Source organism: Lutra lutra, chromosome 2 (genome assembly GCF_902655055.1).
Source record: "Lutra lutra chromosome 2, mLutLut1.2, whole genome shotgun sequence".
Classification (NCBI taxonomy): Eukaryota; Metazoa; Chordata; class Mammalia; order Carnivora; family Mustelidae; genus Lutra; species Lutra lutra.
The window spans coordinates 1,479,489-1,505,039 of record NC_062279.1 but is presented as its reverse complement, the minus strand read 5'-3'; the positions used below and the strand labels follow the sequence as shown (position 1 = coordinate 1,505,039).

General features: G+C 51.9%; 1 protein-coding gene across 5 annotated transcripts in view; it reads right to left on the bottom strand.

The window, feature by feature from the left end:
• DLGAP2 (DLG associated protein 2) overlaps window positions 1-25,551 on the bottom strand; it is a 783,049-nt gene that overhangs the window by 138,663 nt on the left and 618,835 nt on the right. The window contains exon 1 of one of the 5 annotated variants that reach the window (XM_047713394.1): window positions 11,259-11,323. The exons of the other annotated variants lie outside the window; for them this stretch is intronic. The gene's annotated coding sequence lies outside the window, so the exon portion shown is untranslated. Of the gene's footprint in view, window positions 1-11,258; window positions 11,324-25,551 lie in introns of those variants that run through there. 5 annotated transcript variants of the gene reach the window in all.

The window sequence follows — 25,551 nt, the reverse complement described above, 5'->3', positions numbered from 1 at the left end:
ACATGCGCACATTCTCTAATAATCTCAGTATTTAACAGGTGCGCATGGTTAATCAATTTCAAGCAAACGCTCACATTTTTGGAGAAAGGAATGCAGTTGCTTACAAAAATAAACTTCAAAAAACCTAAAAAAAAAAAGAGATTCAGCAGACTGAGGATAAACGGGGATTGTAGAATACATATGGGGAATTTATAGTTTCTCAACATTTATTAAACACACAAAAAACTGGACTGAACTTTGAAGGTGAACCATGTTGGAAAACGAACGGGACTTCCGTTCCTAGCCCTATCTGGCACCCGCAGTCGAGACGAGAGGGGCTGTGCCCCCAGCCAGCTCAGAGGCTCCGCCGTGTGCGTGTGAGGCAGGGTCCTCCCGCCCTGAACCACGGCCACTGTCTGGGAGGAACGCTTGCTGCAGACCATCGTTAGCAAGGGTCATGACAGTCATCCCATGGGACAGGCCGTTATGGACACACGACTGTCTGCTCAAGCTGGGAGCCGTGGCCGGCTTTCTCACGCACAACGGGCTCGGCCTCATGGCAATCGGACACTCGGCACGCTGGCGCTGGGCTGGAGCGCGCGGCTGCCTGGGGGCCCGGCTGGCTAGGGAGAACACTTGGGGACGATCACAGCGTGCTTCGGGTGGGAAATGCTGGCTTTAGTGCTTTTGTAAATGCAAATTTATCTCAGCCTTAGAGGATCTCTCTAGTCTCTCGGTGTCTGGCTTCTGCCAGAGCCCTCGGTCCGTGTCACTGCTCACCGTGGAGAAAACCGGCAGGAGGGGAGAATATAGGAAAATGACTTTCTGCCATCAAACTTCTACAGACACCAGGACCGTTCAGTCACACGAACGCTGGAGCTGGGGAAAGGCTCTTAGTTCTCCCTTAACAGCAGCGTTTATTGGCCTGGAAGTCACCTAAGAAATTCAAGCTCCTGTCTGTCTGCTCTCTCTTTTTTTTTAATCTTTTTTTTTAATTTATTTTCAGCGTAACAGTATTCATTTGGTTTTGTACCACACCCAGTGCTCTGAAAAACAATCCGAAGAGTTTGTCTGTCTGCTCTCTTAAAGGTAGACTAAACCCTGCCCTGTTCCTACAGACCACAGGCTGCCCCCTCTCGTTTCCTGCCCCTTTCCTCTGCCTTGTCCTCCCGCTGGTGGGAGGCCAGAGACCCCCTCGGGTGCCTCTCTTGCTCCTCTGAACCCGTGGGGCTCCCTGCTGCTCAGAGGATGAAGGAGGGCCTGCCTTCCACAAGGGCATCTCCATATGCTCTCCCATCTTCCAGAAGATTCTTTCCTGTTCGCCCCCACTGTCCTTCTCATCTGTAACGGCTACTTCCTGGCCAGACTGTGCTGACCTGCACAACTCACTGCACTCAGAAAGCTCGTGGGCCTCCCGCAGCTCCTCCCAGTGCCACCTGCTCTGGGGCCCTGGGCCAGGAGTTGCCGTATTTCTTTCAGTACCAACTTTTGAAAGAAGCAAAACGAGGATCTACCAAGACCAGCACCACATGGCCACTGCCATTTGGCTTTGATTTAGGTAGTTGTTGGATGAAAACCGGTCACTCCTGCTAGACTATAAGTCCCATCAGGACAAAGGGACCTGTGACACATTCTCCCCTTTCCAGGCCAGACTTGTCTGCGCCTCTGCCCACCAGGCCTCGCCCCCCACCTGCCAAGATGTGAACAAGGAACAGGGGTTGTAACAGCTCAAGGTCACATCTCCAGGACCCCGGCCCCCGCAGGCCCTGCCCGAGGAAGCCCAGCTCCCAAGAACTGCCCTCGTGTCCAGCAACACCTGGGGACGCCTTGGTGGCCGGATCCTGAGGGCCAGGAGCCCAGGCAGCAAGCCCAGGGCCACAGGGACCACCCTGTTCCCGGGTTTGCGGTTTTCCCTCCAGGCTCCCCTGAACCTGGGTGGCCCCTGCCACATCTTGCCCTCCTGCTTCCTTTAAACCCTCACCTCTGCACAAATCCCGGGGTGGGGGGAGTCTGCACTGGCTCCTCTCCCGTTCCAGGAGGTCTGTCACCGATTGGAGCCTCTGCTGCCCCTTTGCCCAGTGCCCGCCTGCTGATCTCTGATCCTGGGCCAGTGACCATCAGGTACTCAGAGTGTTTGTGGAATGAATGAATGTGGAATGAATGAGGGAATGCTTTGCCTCCTGACACGTGTTTACCTAATGCTTTGCACTGGCTGCTCCCTTGAGCCCTTTCAGAGGGAGACAGACCGTGGGGGTTCCCTGAGCTGGACTAAGGGAGCATTAGGCTTTGGCTGGGATCCCACACACCATGAAGCCACCTGCCTCCATGTCACCTAATCTGCATGCTGTGGCCTAAGCCCCCTATGAGGCTGTCCACCCAACTGCACCTGGGGTCACCCCACACTGGTGCTTACACTAAGTGCCCTGCACCTGCCCTCCCTGCACCTGCTTCCTCCTGACTGACTGCAGGAAGGTGATTGAGCTTCATCATCTCCCCAAGGGCCCTTTGGTGATAATGAAGTTTTCATTTAAAAACTGGCGTTGTGGGGCACCTGGGTGGCTTGGTGGGTTGGGCCGCTGCCTTCGGCTCGGGTCGTGATCTCGGGGTCCTGGGATCGAGCCCCACGTCGGGCTCTCTGCTCAGTGGGGAGCCTGTTTCCTCCTCTCTCTCTGCCTGCCTCTCTGCCTGCTTGTGATCTCTCTGTCGGATGAATGGATAAAATCTTTAAAAAAACAAAAACAGGGATGCCTGGGTGGCTCAGTTGGTTGGACGACCGCCTTCGGCTCAGGTCATGATCCTGGAGTCCCGGGATCGAGTCCCGCATCTGGCTCCTGGCTCCGCGGGAGTCTGCTTCTCTCTCTGACCTTCTCCTCGCTCATCCTCTCTCTCACTGTCTCTCTCTCAAATAAATAAATAAAATCTTTTAAAAAAACAAAAACAAAAACAAAAACAAAAACAAACAAAAAAACTGGCATTGAGTTGAGAAGTAAAATGTCATGGAAGTGGGGCACAGAAGGAAGATATAACAGAGAAGAGGGAAGAGGGGGTGAGTGCCACCACGTCAGGGGCTATGGCTCAGGCCAGGCCAGGTTTGTCGCTCCCTGGGTAAGGGCTGAGGAAGGGACAAAGCACAGAGTGGGTGACGGACACCCCCAAACCATTAAATCCATGGAACATTCCTGCAGAGAGAAGTGCCTTCCTGACCCACGGTTGGACTTCTGTTGTTTCCATCCCAAGTGTGTGGCAGGCGGGGAGGCTGGTGCCTAGGCTCCCGCACAGCTCCGTCTCTCAGTCCCTCGAGCCCTGATCTCTGAGCTTCTTCCTGATTCATCCTGATTCATGGTTCAGATTCGTTCCGTTACCGAAGCCGCTGAACTGAATAGTTTCACCCAGTCGGTTCACTCAAGAGATTTCTCTTTATAGGCAAGAGCTGGAGTGGAGAGATGGGCAGATGGGCGGGCCCGGGAGGCTCAGCTTCTAGGAGCTGTTGGCAGAGGTGGGGGCAGGAAGGGGGCCCGCAGGGGTGCTCTGATACGAGGCTGTGATTACTGAGGAAATCAACAGAAGGAAAAGACCGAGAGCTCTGCCAGAACTCACAGACTACCTAAGTCCTGCCCTGAGGACCTGCAGGCCTACAGAATTTGGGGCAGTCACAGACTGAGTGGAACTCGGGACTCTGTCTTGGGGGTGCACAGCGGGGATGGACCAGAGGTATCCTCGCCGTCTTCCGAGTGGTGGTGCACAGCCCCCTCCCAGGTCTGCTTGCAACCTCCAGGATGGCCCGAAGACCACCGGGGACTGTGTGGGGTGGTTTGGAGTGTGTTGCGGACGTATGTCCCCATCTGTGTCCTAAGGCAAGGGAAGGACTCTAAGGCAGGTGGAGGGTGGAAACTGGCTGCTGGCCAGTGATGGCCACAACTAGGACACCTGCAGTCTGTCCCTGCACTGGACCCCTGAGCACCCCCATGCATGGACGACAGGAGAAGCCAGAGCTGCTTGCCCTGTTTTGCTGTAGGATTATCAATGTCAAGGTGCCCTGGCAGGACCACAGACTCTGAGCACCAGGAGGGAAGGACAGGTGACCTCTGACGCACTGCTCTTCCCCCAATTTATTTGACATGAGGAAGCTTTAAGGTCTGGGAAGGTCATCTTCAAGGTCATTCTGCTGGACTCTGGCCCGGCCAGACTGGACACCAGCGCTGGTCACTCCTTGGTCAGTGGTCTCTGAGCCCCACCTGTCTTTTTTCCGGCGGCTGTAGTGAAGACCAGAAGCCAGAAGATAGAGCTGGACCCTACTTAGTACGCACAGCTTTCCCCGAAGTTTTGTCCCATGACTCGTGACATAGTATTTTCTCACACAAGGCAACTAGGAATAATAAATGGGCATTGTTTGCTAGCAAGCCTGATTTATCTGCTCAGGAAATACTTGGTGCCATGTAATTTGAAGGTGTTTTGAATTATCATCCAAAAAGAAGTAATTTCCAACTCCTAATTCTGCTTGCTCAACTGTTTTTCTTTCTGCCAAAATAGAAGCTTCTGCATTACACCCCTGGGTTTCATTGGCCTCACTATAAACGCGACCCGTAACCCTCACGGTGGCCAGGCTGGGAAGGTGGTTGTGTCTCCATCGCACTGAGGACAAAACTAAGGCACAAAGGGGATAGAGAGAGCTGCTGGTGGCCACACGGCCAGAAACCCCAGGCACTGATCTTAGCTGAAGATCTGCGGGTGCGGTTTGGTGTGAGTTCTGGGCTGCTGGCATGAGCCGCACAAATGTCTACTACGGAGCGAACAGTAGGTCCCCACACCGTGACCTCCAGGACAGCCTGCAGCTTCCCACCTGCACCCGAGCCCACCGGCAGGGTGAGGTCAGCCTTCCTGTGCTCAGCTGATTCACGCCACTCTGGGCGACCTGGACACACAGAAGGGCTGTGATTCTAGAACACAGGCTCATGGAAGAGGAGATCTGCCCATCCCTGGAGATCCGTGATGCCAGGAGCTTTGGTGACTGGTAACACGGTGAGTGCACCAAGGGTCCTGCAGGCCCATCAGGCCAGAGTCACTCTCTGTAGCGACACAGGGGCTGGCAAACGCTCTGCGTTCACTGCACTTGGTAAGCGCTCCCTGAGCTGTGGCGGTGCTGTGTGAAGCGTGTGGACAGCTCCAGAAGTCCTGCGATGTTCCTGCAGGGGGTCTGCATCTCCCCTCCAGCCACCCCGTGCCCCAGTGCCGGTCCTCGCTCCTCTGCATGGACCTCCGGCAGCCCCTCCTGGGGTCCCCGTGGCCGGCAGCCACCGTGTCCTGGCCACGGGGGCTTCACGACCAGCTTTCTTACCCCAGAGCATAGCTCCAAGATCGCCGCTCCTTTAAAGGAAAAGCCAACCCACCCCACGGTCTCTGAATTGTTTCAGCAGAACCGCTGAACTCTCCAGCAGGGGAGGCCCCTCGGAATCTGTCCTCGAGGACTTTCCTCCTTATTTCTCAGGCTCCCTTCAGCTCAGCCTCCATTCCCGCTCTCCCCTGGCTGGGCCTGGCATCCGGGTGCCAGCATTTACGCTCTCCCTTCTCCATTTCTGAAGGTCCAGGTCCTTCCGTCTATCGGTTTCCTAGGGAGGCTGTAGCAAATCATGGTGGACACAGGCACTTAAAACAACACTGGCCCAGCCAGGGAGGAGCCTTCAGGTCCCCGCTCCGCCTCACAACTCCTAACGAGCTGAGCAAATGGGAAGTGGACAGCCGTCAGGGACAGCTGAGAACAAGGTCGCAGGGTGGCCCCCTGCCCCCGGCTCTGGAGACACAGAGATCACAGCCTGTCTGGGCAGAGACCAATGCCAGGGGAAACTCCTGCACTGCAGGCTCGCTGGGAATGAGCCTGAGAACTGAGTCCCAGGGGAGCCCCCACAGTCTGCTGCTCTCCGGGAGCCCCGGAGAGCTCCGGGAGCAGGCTCACCCCGTGGAGAAGGAGCCCGGGCGCTCCAGAGCACTTTGCTCGTCCTAACCAGGCCGCGCTTGGGGAAACCGGCCACCCGGAGCTAACTTCCCGGGGTGCTCTCAGAGCTGGACTCACCGACGGGAAAGGAAACACCAGCTCGGGCTCCCCGGGCCTTCCTGTCCCACCTAAGTGGGGGGAAAGTGCAAAACGATTCAAAACAGTGAAACAGAAGCCATGTGAGGTCACAGCCTGGGGCTCACTGGAATGCCTGTGACCCATCACGGGGGCACAGAAGGCCTCCCCTCCCCACACCAACGGGCTCGTGCATGCCCGGGGCAAAAGCAGCCCCCAGAGGACACCGTGGCCTGATGCCAGCCGCTGCAGCCACCGGCAAACACAGCCCAGCTGCTGGGCAAGAAAAAGCTATGAAAACTCACGCCGAAGACGTTTACCAAGGACGGCATGTCCAGCTTCCCGAGAAGGTTCAAGGCATCCTGGGGACAAGCAGCACAGTTTGAAGAGACCTAGAGCTTCAGAACCAGGATCAGACACAGCAGGAATGTTGGAATGATCACATCGGGAATTTAAGCAACTAGATTAATATGCTAAGAGCTCTGACGGACGAGTGGACAGCATGTGACAGCAGATGGGCAGTGCCAGCAGGGGATGGGGACTTTCAGAATCTAGAGGAAATGCCAGAAATAAAATACGCTGTCACAGAAATTAGGAAAGTCTTTGATTGGCTCATCCATAAACTAGACACAGCTGAAGACAGACTCTGTCTTCATTTCTTAAAGAAATGTCAAGAGAAACTTGCAAAACTGAAATGCAAAAAAGAAAATATAAAATTTAAAAGACAGAACAGAATCCCCAAGAACTGTACGATGATTCCAAAACGTGTAAAATACTCATAATGGGAATACCGGAGAAGGAGAAGGACGGAAACGACTGAAGAAATTTCTGAAGCAATAATGGCTAAGAATTTCCCCAAGTCACTGATGTGTGCCTGCCTCAGATTGAGGGAGCTCAGAGAACAAGGAGCAGGACAGTTACCAAAACCCGACATGTATACACACCACATCCAGACACTGGAGCTCCAAGTCAAAAACAGTATTTTAAAGAAGCCGTAGGAACCAACACTTCCCCAGAGAGGAGCGAGGGGACGGGCTGCTCTGGACCCCTCTTCGGGAATCGCAGCAGCAACTGGAAAGCGAGGGAGATGTTTACTTGTTAGAAGAAAAACAACCCCACGAAGGTACAATTCTATCATCAGTAAAAGGAAAAATAAAACAAGGGCTTTTCTCAGACAAACCAAAATTGAGGGGATTTATTCCAGGGGACCTGCCTTGCATGAAATTTTAAAAGTAACTTTCAGAAGGAAGGAAAATGACATAGGTCAAAGACTCATTCTAGCTAACAAGGAAAAATCATTAGAAAATGAGCAAATAGAAGTACGATAAACACTTCTTGAATTCTTAATTGATCTAACAGATAACAGTTTGCTCAAAATGATAACAGCAAAAAGTACTCAGTGATCACAGCTTACTTGAGTGGAAAGAGGGACATAAGGAGTAAGACAGGGTACTTGGGAGCACTCTGTCATGAGCCAAGTGTCCTGCGTGTGCAGGACCTGTGAGAGGACTTGGGTTCACTGGAAACCAATACTGCAAACTCTTCCAAAAATCAGGAAGGAAGCACAATTGTTATGTGAAGGAGGGAGAGAAAACAGAATCACAAAATGTTGAACTGAAACCAGAGAAGTCGCAGAAACACTGGAGGACATAAAAAAAGACAAAGAACAAGGACAAACAATAGTAACAGTAACAAACCTGGTAGATATTGATCTAACTATACCAGTAATCACTTTAGTTTTTTAAAATTTTTAAAGATTTTATTATTTATTTGACAAGGAGAGAGAGTGTGTGAGAGAGAGAGCACAAGCAGGGGGAAGGGCAGGCAGAGGGAGACGGCAAAGCAGACCCCCACTGAGCAGGGAGCCTGACACGGAGTTGATTACAGGACTCTGGGATTGTGACCTGAGCCGAAGGCAGACGCCTAACCAACTTGAGCCACTCAGGCACCTCCTGTAATCACTTTAAATGGTATAAATATGCTAATTAACTACCATGTTAAAATGCTTAACATCACTCGGCATCAGGGAAATACAAATCAAAACCCCAGTGAGATCCAACCTCACGCCAGTCAGAATGGCTAAAATTAAAAAGTCAGGAAATGACTTGTTCTCCGCAAGGATGCGGAGAAAGGGGAACCCTCCTACACTGCTGGTGGGAGTGCAAACTGGTGCAACCACTCTGGAAAACAGCATGGAGGTTCCTCAGAAAGTTGAAAATAAAGCTACCCTCCGACCCAGCATCGCACGACTGGGCATTTATCTGGAGGTTACAAACGTAGTGACCTGAAGGGGCACATGCTCCCAGTGTTTATTGCAATGTTACCAACAACAGGCAAATTATGGAGAGAGCCCAAATGCCCCCGGACAGATGAACAGATAAAGAAGAGATGGTGAATATATATACCAGAATACTACTCAGCCATGAAAAAGGGTGAAATCTTGCCATTTGCTATGACCTGGAAGGAGCTACAATGTATTATGCTAAAACGAAATAAGTCTGTCAGAGAAAGGCAAATACTGTATCATCTGACTCATATGTGGAATTTAAGAAACAAAACAGGTGAACATATTTGAAGAGAAAAAAGAAGAAGAAAAAAGAGAGTATTAGGAAACCCTTAACAGAGAGCAAACGAGGGCTGACGGAGGGAGGGGTGGGGGTGGGCTGGATGGGGGAGGGGCATTAAGGCGGGCACTTGTGATGAGCACTGAGTGTTGTATGTACGGGATGGATCACTAAATTCTACTCCCGAAACAATATTACACTGTGTGTTAACTAACTAGAATTTAATTTAAAAATAAAAAAAATAAAAGAGATGGTCAGAATGGATAAACAACAAAACACAGCTGGTGTTCTGTCTACATGAAACCCACGTTATACTAAAGGGAGACAAACAGGTGAGAAGATAAGGGATGGAGGAAGCCATGCCATGCTAACACTCATGACGAGGAAGTGTGTCAGCATATTAATTTCAGCGAAAGTAAACTGTCAGAGATAACGAAGGCCATTATGTAATGGTAAAGGGTTAATCCTCCAGGAAGACATAACAATCCTTAACATGTATGTGCCTGGCAAGAGAACATTTAAAATACACAAGGCAAAACCTGAGAACTGAAGGGGAAACAGAAATTTACTGTTACAGTTGGAGAAACGGACGGATCCGGATGGCAAAAAAATCAAAGGACACGGCTGAGTTGAGCGTCACTTTCGGGTTGTTGGACTGGACGACGTCATAGACTGACTCGCTTAGCAGCAGCAGAGCACGTTTTCTTCTCTTGCTCAGAGAGAACAGTCACCAGGACAGACCATACTCTGAGTCACGAAATAAATTTAAAAGAATAGAAATGATACAAAATATGATCTCAGACAATAATGGAATTAAGTAAGAAATCAGTAACAGACAGACAGATGGAAAATACTTGGAGATTATACCACACACTTCTAAATAACACAGATCAAAGAGAGAAGTCTCAGAAGAATTTTATAAATATTTCAAAGTAAATGAAAACACAGCATCAAATTTGTGGACTGCAGCAAAAGCAGGACTTAGAGGAATGTTCATAGCATCGCATATATTGGAAAAGAAATAAGATATAAAGCTAATAATCTCAGCTTCCACATTTGGAAACTGGGCAAAGAGGGCAAGTTAAATATAATGTATAATAAAGAAAAGAAATAATAAAAATTAGAGCATAGGTAAATGAATGTGAAAATGTGAAATGAAAAGATAAAATCAATGAAAGCAAAAGGTGACCCTTTGATCTTTGAAAGATCAATAAAATCAATAACCTGTTAGTCTAGTTCACTAAAAAAAAAAGAGAGAGAGAGAGAGAGAGAGAGAGAGAGAGAATACCCAACTTGATACCATCAGAAATGAAAATGGGGCCATCACTCCTGATCCTATGGATACTAAAATGATAGAAAAAGAATATTAAAAACAACTTTAAACCCACAATTTGATAACCTGAATAAAATGGACTAATTCCTTGAAAGACATAATCTACCAAAACTCCCATAAAGAAAAACAGATAATCTGAACAGATCTGTATATTAAAGAAACTGAGTCAATAATTAATAACCTTTTAAAACAGAAAGCACCAAGCTCAGAGGGTCTCCTGGAGAATTCTATCAAATTTTTAAGGACGAAATTATACCAATTCTCTAGAGTCTCACTCAAAAAACAGAATCAGTGAGTATACTCTATAACACTTCCTATGAGGGTGGCACTACCCTAATCCCAAACCCAAGACACTACAAGATAGGAAAACTACAGACCAGTATCTCTCATGAACCTAGATCAACAAAATAGGAGCTACTTGAGCCCAATGACGCATAAGAAGATTTACACACCATGACAAAGCACATCCATTCCAAGTACGTAAAACTGATTCAAACTCTGAAAATCAATTAACGTCCTCCCTCACATCAAAAGGCTAAGGAAGAAAAGTCATATGATCATATTGATCATAGATGCAGAAAAACACATGACAGAACGCAGCACCCGCTTACAGAAAAAGGAACTCCCGCATCTTGGTAGGAAACACGGACGGAAAACCTGCAGCTGGTTTCGTACTTAATGGTAAGGAGCTAGATGTTTTCCAGTCAAGATCAGAAACAAGACGAGGGTGTCGCCTCTTAGCTGCTCAGCACGGCACTGGACGCCCTGGCTAAGGCAGTAAGACGAGAGAAGGAAGTAGAAGGTATGCAGTCTGGGGAGAAAGAAACGAAACCCGTGTTATTCACAGCTGATATGATTTTTTTTGTAGAAAATCCAGAAGAATCATTAACGATTCCTGTAATTGACTATAGCAACATCGTGGGGTGTGTGGGCAACGTACAGAAGTTGCTTGTTTTCTTATTCACTGACCGGGAGCGACTGGATTGTGAAATTAAAAACACAAAAGCACTGACATTGGTGCCGAAACCTGCAATAGGTTTACATCTAATAAAACACGTGCAGGTTCTATACAAGGGGAACTATGAAATTCTGATGGAAGAAACCAAAGACGGCCTGGAAAATGGAGAGCTATGCTGTGTATGCAGATGGGAACACTCCTTATTGTCAAGATATCCGTTCCTCCCAAATCATCAATTCAACCCTAATTCATGGATATGGACAAACTGAGCCCGGTTTGTGTGCAGAGACAAAAGACAGGGAGAGCCAAAACAGCACTGCAGAAGAGCACTAGAGAGACACTCTCTGATCCATGTCCTACCTCAAAGCCACGGTCACCAGGACAGTGAGGTAGACCGGCAGTCCAGCCGGTCTGAAGGCTTAACTTGCTTCAAGTCGACACACTCCTGACTTGCTGCCCCAAGGCCGGTGCTCAGTAACACAACCGACTCACTCTGAGATCTGCAGAACACTGGACCTGAGAGAGGAGGACCAGAATGTTCCCAGGCCAGTGAGCCTGCCTGAAGATGCCTCGGCTTTCTGATTAGCCCAGCATTTTTTTAGCAAAATGTTTTTCTTTTTTAGGTCACACGAATGATTGTACTCAACTCCCTTTGTGCCCCTAGAGACCTTGCCCTCATTTGCAGGAAGAACAAAGTCCTCCCGCACATCACGGAACAGGAATCAGACCCCCTCCCACAAGCCTCTGGCTCTGAGATAACGTCTGTGGCCAGCATCATTGAGGCTGCACGTGATGAGACCTGCTGTGGGCCTCTGCGCTCCCTTTGCCGAGTAACTGCCCTAACCCCCCTTTAAAAACCCCTGGGCCAGGAGCAACCTCGGAGTTGCTTTGGGACAAGAGTTCCCCCTCTCCCCAGGTGGCCAGCCTCCTGAATAAAGCTCAAATTCCTTTCCAATCCAAAACATGTCGCTTGAGTCATGGCTTTTTGAGTGAGGGGCAGTGGAACTTGGGTTCCATGATGGTACTGAGCCAAGAAGAGACAAACAGAGCAACGGGACAGAATACAGAGTCCGGAAAGAGACCCAGATAAACAGAGTCATTTAATCTCGACAAAGGAGACAGCCAATTAGATGGAGAAAGGGGAGTTTGGTTTTTGTTTTTTAAATGGTGTCAGAATAACTAGATGTCCACACGTAAAGGAAGAAAGGGAAGGAAAGAAGGAAGGAAGAAAGGAAAGAAGGAAGAAAGGAAGGAAGGAGGAAAGGTGGGTAGGTGAGTCTGGAAGCAGACCTTACATCTTTCACAGAAATGAGCAAAAACTGGATTACAGACCTAAACCAAAGAGTACAGCTATTAGAAGGGAACACAGGATAAGGCAGATGAGTGTTTAGACACGACACCAAAAACCATGATCATGAAAGAAAAAATTGATCAGGTAGATTTAACTACAATTAAAAACGTACTCATTATTCCCCAAACTCGAAGGCAACCACGGTGTCCTCCAGCAGCTGAATGGGTAAACGGGCTGTGGTCCGTGCAGACAGTGGGGTATGAGCACTGAGTGACAAGGAGACATGAGCTGGGGAGCCGTAGCAGGACAGGAACATCGGATGTGTACCGCTGAGCCGGAGAAGCCGGTGGGAAAAGCTCCCGACTGCATGACTCCAGTCGTACGATATCAGCACAAGGGCAAAGCTTTCAAGTCCGCAATGAGATGAGGGGTTGCCTGGGTTTGTGGGGGAGGAGGGATGAAGGGTGGTGCTTGGAGGACTTCCAGGACGCTGAGCCTGCTCCATGTGACCCCATGATGGTGATGGATGACCTCAGACGTCTGCAGAGACACAGGATGCATGGCACCGAGAGCAAGCGTGGGCGTAACACAGACTTCAGGCAGGGAAAGCGGGCCACACTCGTACTGCGCTAATGCAAGACTGAATGAGAGGGAAACCGGGGTGGGGGCTTGAGATTTTTCTGTCCAACTTTTAAATACACCTAAAATGGCTCAAAATGATAAAGCCTATTAACTGAAAACAAAACCACCCCCCAAACCCAACACACACGTTTATCTTAGCACTGTGGCGCTCAGAAGTCTGAAATCGGTTTCGCTAGGTAAAACAAGACGGTCGGCGGGGTCGGCTCCCTTTCTAGAGACTCGGGGAGTGTGGTCTTCCTGCCTGTTCTCACGCTGAAGGCCACCAGCATTGCCGGCTCATCCCTCCAGCCCATCTTCAAGGGCAGCGGCAGCTGGCTAGGTTCCCCACATCACATGTCTTTCCTTGGACTCTTCCGTCCCCTGAGGGACCCATGACCACACTGGGGCCACCTCACCGTCCAGGACAATCACCATGAAGGTCCACTGATTTGCACCCTTAAACTCCCTTTCACAGTTACATGTGTAACTGATGTGTTCAGGTTCCGCGGATCAGGGACATCTCCGTGGCAGTCATGCTGCCGGCCATGTCTTGTCATACTATCATGTCTGCTTCTTATTTGCAAGCACATTCTGCGTCCCTCTGTCCCTGCATGTCCTCCTTGGGTGGCAGTTCTTCATGTATGTGTTTACATCCCTCCCTCCTCCCCGAGCCTCAAGGTCAGGGTCTGGCTCTTATTCATTTCGCTTGGCCACAGTGTATGACTAATCGGCACATGATGCATTACTGATGCATTCAGACTGGGCTGAAGGGTTTCCTTGCATACATATTATACATGTTCCTAAGATGTTACAGCCAGTCTTTGCTGCATGTCTGAGAAAATCTGGGGCAGAAAACACTGGATCGTTTCCCTGTGTATTTGCCTGATGCTCAGGTGCGTAGCCGCAAGAACACAGGTAAAGAGCCGACCATGAGGGTCTGCACAGTGCACAGCTCCAGCGATAGGACAGTGCTCACCATGCAGAAGCCCATTCCTTCAGACAGATCCTATAGCAGGCAGTAGCCCTCAAGGCTGGCTGCTCTATGAGGCATCTGATTTCGCCCTCCTCTGCAGATGGGAAGGAAAGGCTTAGAAAAAGGGTATCAGAGGCCGGGCCTGGTGGAGATGGTCCAAACTGGGGCCAGGACCGAGTTCTGGGATCTGGGGACAGGTCCAGCTCAGCCCCTCCCCAGCTTTGCATAAGAATGACCTCTAATGCCTGACAAGAGGGTTAGTGATAACCCTGACAGCCCCTAGCCCTGTCCCTCCAGCTGGAGAGGCCTGCAAAGCAGTCCAGCAACCACAGCCCACATAGAACCTTGACTTTGGGGTCTGAAACATGATTCTTCTCGAGGCGAAGGTGGAGTAAGAAGGGGAGAGGAGCAAGTCAAGGACACAACAAAGGCAGAGGAAGGGGCCTCGGGGGCTCCCTGGCACAGAGGACTGGGGGGATTGGGGGACCCTCTGAGCAAAGACTCCTGTTAAAGATGAAATAAAATATCGAGCCAGAAAGAGAGCCTTCAACGATTTTTCAAACTTTAGAACTCAGCCTCCCTCAATCCCCAGCCTGCCTTGCCTGCCTGGAAATTGGGTTAATCAACCTTGTCATGCAAAACAGCAGACTAGAGACAGCGGGTCTACCTGGAGCACTGTTTGCCTCGGGAAGCCGATGACTTCAAACGAAGATTTCTATATAGACAGGGATGCTATTTATGGAATTTTGGTTTTCAGGGGCAGGATGGGATGGGCACAGCATGAAGCGAAGTTAATTTCTGTTCTTTATCAGAAATCCTGTTTCCCCCCGTCGTGGTGGTTGTGCTCCTGATCTCTGGCAGCTGGGGGCACGCTTGCCGACCTGCCCTGGACAGTGAGGCCCCTCCCGGGGGCCGTGCTTAGTGTCCGAGCTGCGTGCCACCCCAGGGCCTGCTAGTCAGGACAGCACCACAGCTTCTAGACACAGGTGACCTCCCAGCCACGGCCGGTCCCGTGTGAGTGACGCTGAGCACGTGGGAACCACCAGCAGCGGTAAGGACACACACACACATGTCTCCACACACATGTGTGCACATGTGCACACATGTGAGGAACACATATAGTAAATAACAATTATTTTTCTGTAGTTAGAAAAGGTGAGTTAGAATAAATGCCGCTCACTTTGACTTACTTGGATCCAGAAGAGCAACAGAGTTTACATGTGATTATGACACTATTTGGAAATTAAGAAATGGAAGTCTCCAAAATTAAACAACTTACTTAAATCCACAGTAAATAGCAGGGAGAAACCCAATGTCTACGATCTGCCCCAAGAACCACTGGAAACCCTAAAACTTCCGAGGACCCGAGTCCGAGCCACGGCTGGGTCATTCACTGCCCATCCGTGGGCTGACGAGATGCTTGGCCCTTTGAGACTCCATTTCTGTCCTGGAAACAGGAAGCGCCCAGCACGACTCTGCCACCAGTCTCCAGGGCTGCGCAAGTGTCTGTCAGCTCTGTTCCATGTGCCCTACCTGTCTACCACCAAATGCGTATTACGTCATTCGCATTGTCCTTTTATAATGAGCTCTTGAAAGTTCATTTCTAACATACACTGGTCTGACACAGCAACAGACTATCTGAAGACAACAGCAAACAAAAAACCCACAAGAGCTAATACCCGGTACCCCAGAAAACGAGAACGAGGCCGACAGATCTCACTACCACCCGAATGCAATGTGGGACCCGTGGCCGCTCTAGCTCAGGCTGCGCATCCGCAAACTTAACTTCGTGCCCAGCTGCAAGAGTCCGTGGTGCGACGAGTCACGGTGCCCGGGAACGCAGCACTCAGTACTCGGGACATAGCCACGGGGCTGCCACAAATCAGCACGTCTGAGATACGCCAGACTCTGCAATCCAGCGGAGGCCATCCATTTGAATCGCTTCCAAATTTTTCCACAGATGTCGTGTCGACAACACGGCCTACAAATCTGCCTGGCGAGGAATTCAGTCCGTTGTCAGCAGCAACCGGCGTTCGCTCTGGCAATTTCCCAGGTGCTAACACCACACCACAGAACGTCATTTTGTTCGGCACTCCCTAATTCCACATCCCTGTTCCAGCACTGCCCAAGGACAGTCAGGGTGCTCAGGGCTGTGTGAGACACACACAGGTGTTCCTTGCATGTGCGGCTCCGGAGGCAACAAGGAGGCGCTCCGAGCGCTCACGGCGTCCCGCGGTCCTGACCATCCAAGCGTGAGGGCGGCCAGGCCACAGAGGACGAGCGGCACGCGCACCTGCTCCGGGCTTTTGGTTTCAGCAGCCGCGCGTTTGCGTGACGACGAGGAGAGGCCCATGGGATCCCCTCTCACCTCTGCAAAGAGCAGTGGGAGCTCTCACCAGCCCGGCGGGAGAGGCCGTGGTGGGCACACTGTGTGTGGTAGGGACCAGTGGCTGGACGGCAGGGTGTGGACAGGTTCCCAGACACCAGGCGGGTGGGCCTGTCCATGCTGGGGACGGAGGGTGCAGTGTCCTCTGCTCCCTGCCCTATCACCGCGGCCTCAGGTCCACTGTGGGTGTCCTCACTGGCTTTCTGCCCTGACAGCCAATGTCCCAGCATCCCTGTCTTACTCTCTTAACCCAGAGAGGCTTCTCCCTTGCCCGCTGCTACAGGCTGTGTGTGTCCCCAGAGTCACATGCATAATCTCACTCCCAGTGTGATGGCATCAGGAGAGGGGCCTTCGGGAGGGCATGGGCTCACAAGGGAGGAACCCTGGGATGGGGTCAATGCCCTCATCAAGAAACTCCAGGGAGCCCCCAGCCCTTTCTCTGAGCCAGGAGGCATCAAGAAGACGCCGTCCAAGAACCAGACAGGGGCCTCATCAGATGTACAGCTTCCAGAACTGGAGAAGGGTCTGCTGCTTAGAAATCCCCGTTTGTGGGGTTCTGTCACAGCCGCCTGAGGGACACTTGCAGTCCCCACCCCACCGGCCTCTCCCCAGCATTCCCGAACACCGTGCGTCCTCCTGCAGGCACCGTGAAACACGACAGCTCTGGCACCTTCTGTGTGTGTTAGACTCGCACAAGCTTACGGAAGCCCCATGGCAGCCCGTCCCCATGAGCAGTTGGGGACGGTAGTCTGTGCAAGGGGGTGTGTGACCCCAAGAGCAGGGTGTCGATTCTCCTGGGGAAACACCTCTCAGCATTGCCAGCCTGCTCTTCCTTCCAGAGAAGCCAGAATCCTGGGTCATAAAGGAAAATCTACCCCCTTCTGTTTGCTCCCCTGGTTGGAAGAATAGCATGTGGGACACGAGGTGCCAGAGGCCTGATGGGCCATCATGCTGCTGGGCTTGTGGTCCCTGTGAACCATGGGCACACATACTGTTGGCTGGGAGTCCGGGTCCATGCAGGCCCCTGCCCCGATGTCAAGACATGCTCTTGGGGACAAAGAGAGGCCCTGCTCTAACCACGGACAGACTTGGGGGCTATGGGGCTGCCCTCCTGACCGTGGTGGCCCATTCCCAGGGGGCAGCATGAGGGGTGCTGGGGAGCCATCCTGTGGGTACCCCACGTGCCTCTCCACACTGTTGACCCCTCTTCCTAAGCTCTTGCCCTCTGCCTCTGGAGCCCTCCCCGGCCGTTGGTGGTGGCCTAGCTCCAGAGGGCAGCCCTCTGCAGCGGGGGGTCCCAGCAGCCCTCCTGCCCTCCCTGCCCGGGCCCCACTCCTAGGGTCAGCATCAGGACATCCACCGTGGGTGCACACTCTCAGCTCAGCTGCATTCATCCAGGTGTGTGTGCTCCGGGGACCTCATCCCCTCAGGGACCCCCATCGCCCTCCTGGGTGTGGCAGCTGCCCCGTGAGCTCCCTCTGTGTCCTCACCGTGGCCCCTGTCCCCCTGCAGCACCCTTTTCGTCCTTAAGCCACGTGAGGCAGTTCAAGCTCAACTTTTCATTAACAGACACTTTCTCAGTTGGTCACACCAGGCCTGCAGGTGTCTGGTGGCACCGTCCTGGACACCACCATGGGTCTGGAGGGTGGGGGACCAAATGCTCCGGGCAGCTGAGCCCCGGGGAGGGCAGCTCCAGCCAGCAGCCAGTGTCTCCCTCACTCCAAACAGGAGGAGGTGCTCCTGCCCCAACGGCAGATGGGGCTGTGGTCGCCTGGTCACCTGGGAGGCCCGCTCCGACCACCATGGCTTGCCAGGCAGGGGCCCGCCTTCTTTGGTCTGCAAATGAGGACCGGACCTGATAAGCCTTGAAAGTTGCTCTTCTTAAAATGTGGCAGCCCCGGGGAATGGACCTCCTGTGGCAGGAAGCTCGAGCTCGGCTGCTCAACTGGCAGGTACGATGGGCTCTTCCTCGTGCGAGAGTGTGTGAGACCTCATCTTCAGCAAAGAGCACAGGACAGAGCCACCAGAAGCTCTTGGCTGGAGGAGCTCCGTCCTCCTCGGATGGATGTCCATGTGGATGACATGGACAAGCCCAGTGGCGTGTCCTGGGCAGCTGGTGTCCACCGTGCCACTGGCTTCCGTTGTTGGAAAGTGGAGCACATTACTGCTTCCGTGCTGCGCATGACTGTGTGGGGACACCCAGGGCCCTTTCCTTCTCCTAGAAACAAGACAGAGGCCCCCTGGGGGACTCACTTCGGAGACACTTGTCCTTGGCGTTCTGGATTGGGAACGTGCTCCAGCAGGGTCCCGTCGTCTGGCAGCAACCTTCCCATGTGCTCTGCACTTGTCTCAGCTCTTAAGATCTGCGAAGGGCTCCTCCCAGGCCACATCCTTGGCTGCAGTCGGCGGGAGCTCAGCTGCTCTGCCCACCCTCCCTGTGCTGCTCACTGCTGGGGCTTGGCTGCTCACGTGCGCCCGTGGCTGCCCCTCCAGGGCGCCAGGAGGTCGGGCTGTGCACCGCCATGTGCCGACAGCCGTGCCCTGGCTCCCCACTCCTCCCGGGGCATCACCTGCACCGGGCACTCTTAGAGAGGGTGTCCATCATGGTACCTATAGGGAAGGCACCATGGGCCACAGAGGTCAGTGCACCGGGGGAGTCATGGTCCCCACATACACACACGACCCCCCACCCTCTCTGAGGCCTTCAGTGTCTACCCCCACCCTGACCTCTCCACTGGATTCCCACCATGCCCCCTTCCCCACCTTTGAAACACCAGCAGGAAGGCGGAGGACTACAAAGAGGACGAATAAAACCTGTTGGGACGGGGACAGGCTCCAAACAGGCCCTGAACACCGGAAGTGCCTGGGAGAGGCAGGCATACATTCCAGGCCTGTCCCCACCCCACCCCCATGCCGAGCATTTACTTCCATACAAAGGCTGTCATGAGTGGTCCCGTCTACTCTCCCACAGAGCAGGACTTACTGCACACTGCTCTCTCCGTAGGCCGCAACCCGACTACCTTTTATAAAATTCCACTGAGTTTTAAAAATGGGGTTTAAACTGCACTTGCAGATTCCATAGTAGGTAGGGGTAACAGAAAGCAGAGAGCTCATCAGTGATATTTTAAAAAACCTGGGCTACTCAGAATTAACCTTCCTTTGTAGGCTGGAGGTGGCCTTCTGGGAAGACTGGCGTAAGAAACAAACTTAGGAGGGTTGAATGTACAATCAGGAAGGAGAGGACATTTTGTGCTGGAGAGAGCCTCCCGTTTCAGACCCTCTGCAGACACTGTCACTTGCCATGTCTCCTTCCACCAGCCTCGCTGTCTAATTAGGTACCCAGTCCCGCTTCTCTGCTGCTATCTGCACGGCGGTGTGTGCACGCGGCAGCTGCCTATCTGACCCTGCTCTGCATGGAGACACTCTGATGAGTGTTCCTTAAAGCAAATCTAAATGCTTTGCGTGGCCTGAAAGAACCATTCTGAAGGGATCCGGAGAGCATATGCACGGTTATCTGCATCCTTCAGTTGAATGTCTAAATAGTGTTTTGTGCATAGCAGGCTTCAATAAATGCACGAATGAGCAAACGTGTGGGTGGACGGGAGGGCAGATGGATGGGTGGATGTGTGGATGGATGGACGGATGGATGTCTGGATGGACGGATGGATGGATGGATGGATGGCTGGATGGGTAAGATGGACAGATGGGTACTTGGGTAGATGGACAGGTGGACGGGTGGATGGACAGGTGGATGGGTGGGTGGGCAGATGGATGAATGGACGGTTGGGTAGATGGATGGATGGATGGATGGATGGATGGATGGATGGATGGACGGATGGATGGCTACATGTGTAGATGGATGGATGTGTGGATGGATGGATGGACAGATGGACAAATGAGTAACAGACCCTTGAGCCCCTTGGTGACCTGAGACTTGTGATTTGTAGCATGCGACTTTATGCAAGATTTATTTCCATGTGATCTTGGGAGTGGGGTCATTTCTGTGACTTCTTCTGGATCTCTGAGTACTTGCTATAAAGTGTTCCTCCTGATCTGGAGGACGGGGTGAGGTTCAGGATCTCTGAGTGAGGAAGACTGTAGCACCCACAAGGGATCCCACACCTTCTTCGAGGCTGGCATGTGCCAAATTAGGAGGGGCTGGTGTGCACACAGATTGCGGCTGGGGGGGGGCAGCATACAGCACCCATGACAACACAGTGTGTTTATGCCACTCTCCGTTCTGCCGTGGCTGGTAGCCTGCATGTCCACCATGACTCCTTACAGGCTGGGCCTGGCCCACAGAGACCCCCGGGGTGCCCCACATTCTTTGTGAGGACACAGGGCCACACACCATGTCCCAGGCCAGGATCCCCATCATCGAGAGCCACTGAGGAACTTGGATTATCACTTGTCTTAGCAAAAAGTGGTCATGTTGATGTAGCCTAAGTAGTCTTCAGATTAGAGAAAAATGATGTGAGAGCCAGGGACGTGGCAGGCTGGTGTCCACGTGCATCTGCCATCAGCTGGGTTTCCAGAACCCTCAGCCAGGAGACTTGCTGGACTAGACCACCAGCCATGTGAGTCATTCATCATCACTGACTCACAGTGGCCACGCTCTGTCATCACGCTTGGGTGCTGCAAGCTGTTGGCTCTGCAGCAGGCCACGGGCTTCGGGGCTCTCATTCTCACATACCAGACTTTGAAGTATCAAGGCGCGAAGGTTTAAGAGGGGATCACTGGACGCTCACGCTCTCACCTCCAGCCCTAATACGTCTCGTGATTCATCACAATTTGTGGGAATGGTGATGTTTAATTTAACTGGTGATGTTCTGCTTAGGAAACTATATAAAATAAATAACTTGGATTATATTTCCAGGGTGAGGATAATGCAATTCCTGGGTTAGTTTTAAGTTTGTAGGGTGTTATTTTATTTAAAGTTTTTGTGTATAGTTGCACGGGGGTGGCTCAGTTCGTTGAGTGTCTGGCTCTTGATTTCGGCTCAGGTCATGATCTCATGGTCGTAGGTCGTAGGACAGGGCTCTGCTCTCACTGGGGCGTCTGCTGGAGAGTCTCTCTCCCTCTCCCTCCGCCCCTCCCCTGCTCACACGCTCTCTTTCTCTCTAAATAAAATCTTAAAACCTCTTTCACATGTGCACACAAGCTCATATTCTTCTCTAACGTAACTACATGTTGGTGTCTGAGAGCAACAGGCCATGTGCTATGGGTGCAGCAAGTTCTCCGGCAGTGTCTGGACTGGGTGCTTTTCCTACAGGAGCCTGGGGACCCCAAGGTGGGCAGGTCTGAGGCCTCTGCCTTGCCTGTGGGCTGACACCAAAGGTGCGAGGGGCCCTGATGCCAGGGAGCCTCCAACAATATTGTGAGTCAAATGTTTAATGCTAATTACAGCCAGCCTTTCTTTTATGCCAAATTTATTACTTGGAGTATGCATGCTTTTTATTCTACTCCAATAAGACTGGGAGCACATGCTTCTGAACTATTCAGCAGATTTTGAGGTTCTGCTCTGCTCACAGGACACACTGACTGTTGTGTCCGTGTCCCGTGATTCCCACAGAAGGCCTCCGCCACCACAGAAACCTACGTTGCGGCTCCACACTGTGGCGGTGATGGGGATGCTTGTACCTGAGGATGGTGTGCTCTGGGCTTACCAGTGGCCTGGGGGGACAGCTACTGACAGAGGGGAGGCAACGACTCAAGGCGCATTCTACACATAAAGGGAAGAAGTCCTGTTGCTCAGATCAGAAAGCTGTGCAGGTCTGCAAAGAAGACATCCAGATGGCCAACAGACACATGACAACAGCCACATCACTCGGCATCAGGGAAATACAAGTCAAAACCACAATGAGATCCCACCTCACACCAGTCAGAATCGCTAAAATTAACAAGTCAGGAAATGACAGATGCTGGCGAGGATGCGGAGAAAGGGGAACCTCCTACACTGTTGGTGGGAATGCAAGCTGGTGCAGCCACTCTGGAAAACAGCATGGTGGTTCCTCAAAATGTTGAAAATAGAACTACCCTATGACCCTGCAATTGCACTACTGGGTATTTACCCTAAAGATACAAATGTAGTGACCCGAAGGGGCACGTGCACCCGAATGTTCATAGCAGCAATGTCCATGATAGCCACACTGTGGAAGCAGCCGAGATGCCCTTCAGCGGATGAGTAGATAAAGCAGATATGGTCCATATACACAATGGTGTATGACTCCGCTGTCAGAACAATGAAATCTTGCCATTTGCAAGACATGGATGGGACTGGAAGAGATTATGCTGAGCGAAGTAAGTCAGAGAAAGAGAAATACCATAGGATTTCACTCACAGATGCAGTTTAAGAAACAAACCAAAAAAGCAAAGAGAGGCAAACGAGGTAACAGACTCTTAACCCTGAGAACGCAGTGATGGGACCAGAGGGAAGGAGGGGGCAGGTGAGGGGGACGAAGGAGGGCACCTGTCTGATGAGCGAGGACATGCCGAATCACTGTGTCACATGCCTGAACCTAGTATCGCACTGTATGGTCATTACAGTGGACTCACGATAAAACACTTAACAAAAGAAAGGTCCGTAGGCCAGCGCAGCAAACACACATACGGAGAGCGCCTGTGCACGTAGGCTCTATGTCTGCTCTACCTGCAATTCCTTGTTATTTATCTGGCCCTTAACTCCGTCTTGGGTGTCAAATGCACAGTTAGCCTTCTGTGCGAGAGCAAGGTGTGTGACACTTGGTGTCCTCCTGAGGGAGGGCTCTCTGCTGTGGGACAACCCCACTGGGCGCGGCTCGGCTCAGACAGAACAGCCGCGAGGTCGAGAGACGTCTGAGTTTCAGCTGCGTCGCCTTCATGGAGGGGGACAACCAGGCAGACTGGCCATGGGACCGACCCTGTCGCCGAGGTGCTGGGAAGAAGGCAGGGAGCGTGTGTGGGGGTCCTCGGAGACGGTCCCTTCCTCTCCTCTTCCTCCTGCATCCTGCCAGGCAGCCGGAGCCACCTCGTTTCCAAAGCCCCCAGGCAGCTGGAGCGGCATCAGCACCAAGCCGGGACAACCCCCCAACCTCAGGGCATCTGCTGCTTTTCATTTTTCCACAAACCACGAAGCTCCCTGGCTGCCTCACACTTGGTCAGATAATCCTGGCTCCTCCCCCCAACAGCTGACCTTTCCTTTCCTCTGTCCCATAAGCCGCGCTGCACCAGCACAGGCCAGCACCCCACGAATCAGCCGGATTCCAGCGCCCTCCAGACCAGCCGTCCAGTTCCGCTTAATTCTCCAACCGAACGGCAGACACCCCTGTGGATTCCTTCTACTCGGTTTCCAGGCACATTGGCACACGAGTGTGCTTACCAGGCACGTGCACTCGAAGAGGGAAACCCTCACACACGGAAAACCTTCAGAACCCAAACACAATCCCGGCAGTTCTGTGTTTCCAGGGACTGAAATTTGCAAATGAATTTAGTGGTCACCGCAGTCACGTTCCCGAATGACGGGGAGGAAAGCCAAGGTGCCCCACGCCCAGCTTCCCTGCATGCACGCTCTACACTCTCATTCCCGCGGATCTCTGAAACAGTCTCTGGCACTTGGCTTAGTTTGCTAGCAAGGGACGTCCAGGAACCCTAACTGTGGTAAAAGTAAGCATTTGTCGACTACTCACTGTGATAAACCTCGCTAAGGTCTTACATTATCAGATCTAATTTACTTCGTAACTCTGTGTATGAGGTAGGAAGTAGTTTTATTAACCAACCCTTTTCTTTAAAATAAAAGAAAAATAAGTACTTAAGGAATCAAAGTCACAGGGAAATTAGGGGACTTGCTCCGGTCTCCAAGTGGGCACTGGGGTCATCAGGAGTGCAGCTGTCATGATGGGCAGCGGGTGACCCTACGCAGGCCCCCCCATGCCCCCACGCCCCCCTCCTCGTTCCCAAACACTGCATGCAACGCAAAAGAAATTTCCTTTCTACCACCTCAGCTTCTGCAAGACAATCTCTCAGTGGCTTCTGAACTGTTTGATGAGGTTCCAGAAAACAAAATGCATTCAGAGCCAGAACCTCATACACACACACACGCCATCTCCCCAAACGCAGTCTGCCCTCGTTATGTAAGATGCACTCTGTGTTTCCCCTTCTACACATCTGATGTGTTCCTGTTCTTTATATTCTTTTTCACTTAAAAATTGCTGGTAGACTTCAATTCACAGCCCATCAGTGCAACCCACAGTTTAGAAATCAGTGTCATGTCCGTGTAGAGGAGCAGAAACAGGAAATAAAATCTCCTGGATTAGGGAAAGGTCAACGCGATGGGCCGCATCTTCCGTACTAAACAACACATCTGCCTCCTTGTCTGCTTCCCTCCTGATCCATTTCCACCCAAAGCCACGTCACTTACTGCAAAACCATCACACCTTATTTTAGAAGGTGCCAGCCTGGGAAAGTGTCACTTCAAAAGGCAGAGCTCTGAACGGCGGACAGAAGGCTTGGTGCTTGAATTTGCAAGTCTGTGCGTGTGTGCACGTGTGCATGCAAATACACATCCGGAACTGGCTTGCTTGCTTACGGATTTTCTGTGGGCAGGCACGCTGAATGGCGCCGAGAGCCTCTGGGAGGCCGGGGTCAGGGCGGAGGGGGTGTCTAGACTCCTTACAAGGAGCTGGGGGAGACCCCACACATCTGGCTGGGTCTCTGGCAGCGAGGCCCCTGTGGGGAGTGTGGGGCTCTGCTTGCCCTGAGGGGCGCTGCTCTGCTCCCTGGTCTGTGTCCGTCCTGCAGCTGGTCCCCCCACTGCACGACCCTTTGTGCCAGGAGCCCCGTTTCCTACCTTGCACCCCCGGCCCCTCATAGCCACCATGAGTCCTGCCGGCACCACGAGGCCAAAGCCTGGCTCGATGTAACCACTGGCCCCATGTTTGGATTCTTTTATTCAGGAGTTCGTCTAGCTATCCGGTGAGTGCTCTGAGGATTTTGTTTTAATGATTTCAAAGCAAAAATCTTGTGAATTTCATACCTTCTTGGTTTTTGTGTATATATATATATATATATATATATATATATATATTTTTTTTTTTTAAAGAAACCCTCAATTTCAGTACAAGGCAGGGGGAGGGTCTGCAATGGAGGTTCCCAGCTGATGGCAGGTGCATAAAGTGTCTTCGACAGCCGCCCCCTGGGGCCCAGGGGACGTGTGTGGCATCTCCGCAGACACCAGCGTGCTTGGAGCCAGTGGCCTCCCCGCAGAGCCGTGCACCCCTGAGTGCGGAGCCCCGTGGGCCTCCACAGGGCAAGATGGACACACACCATACAGCTGTGTCTCACTCCTCTCATCTTCCAGAAGGAGCTGCCCGCACAGGACAGTGTGCCGTTCTGTAACCAGGGCGCA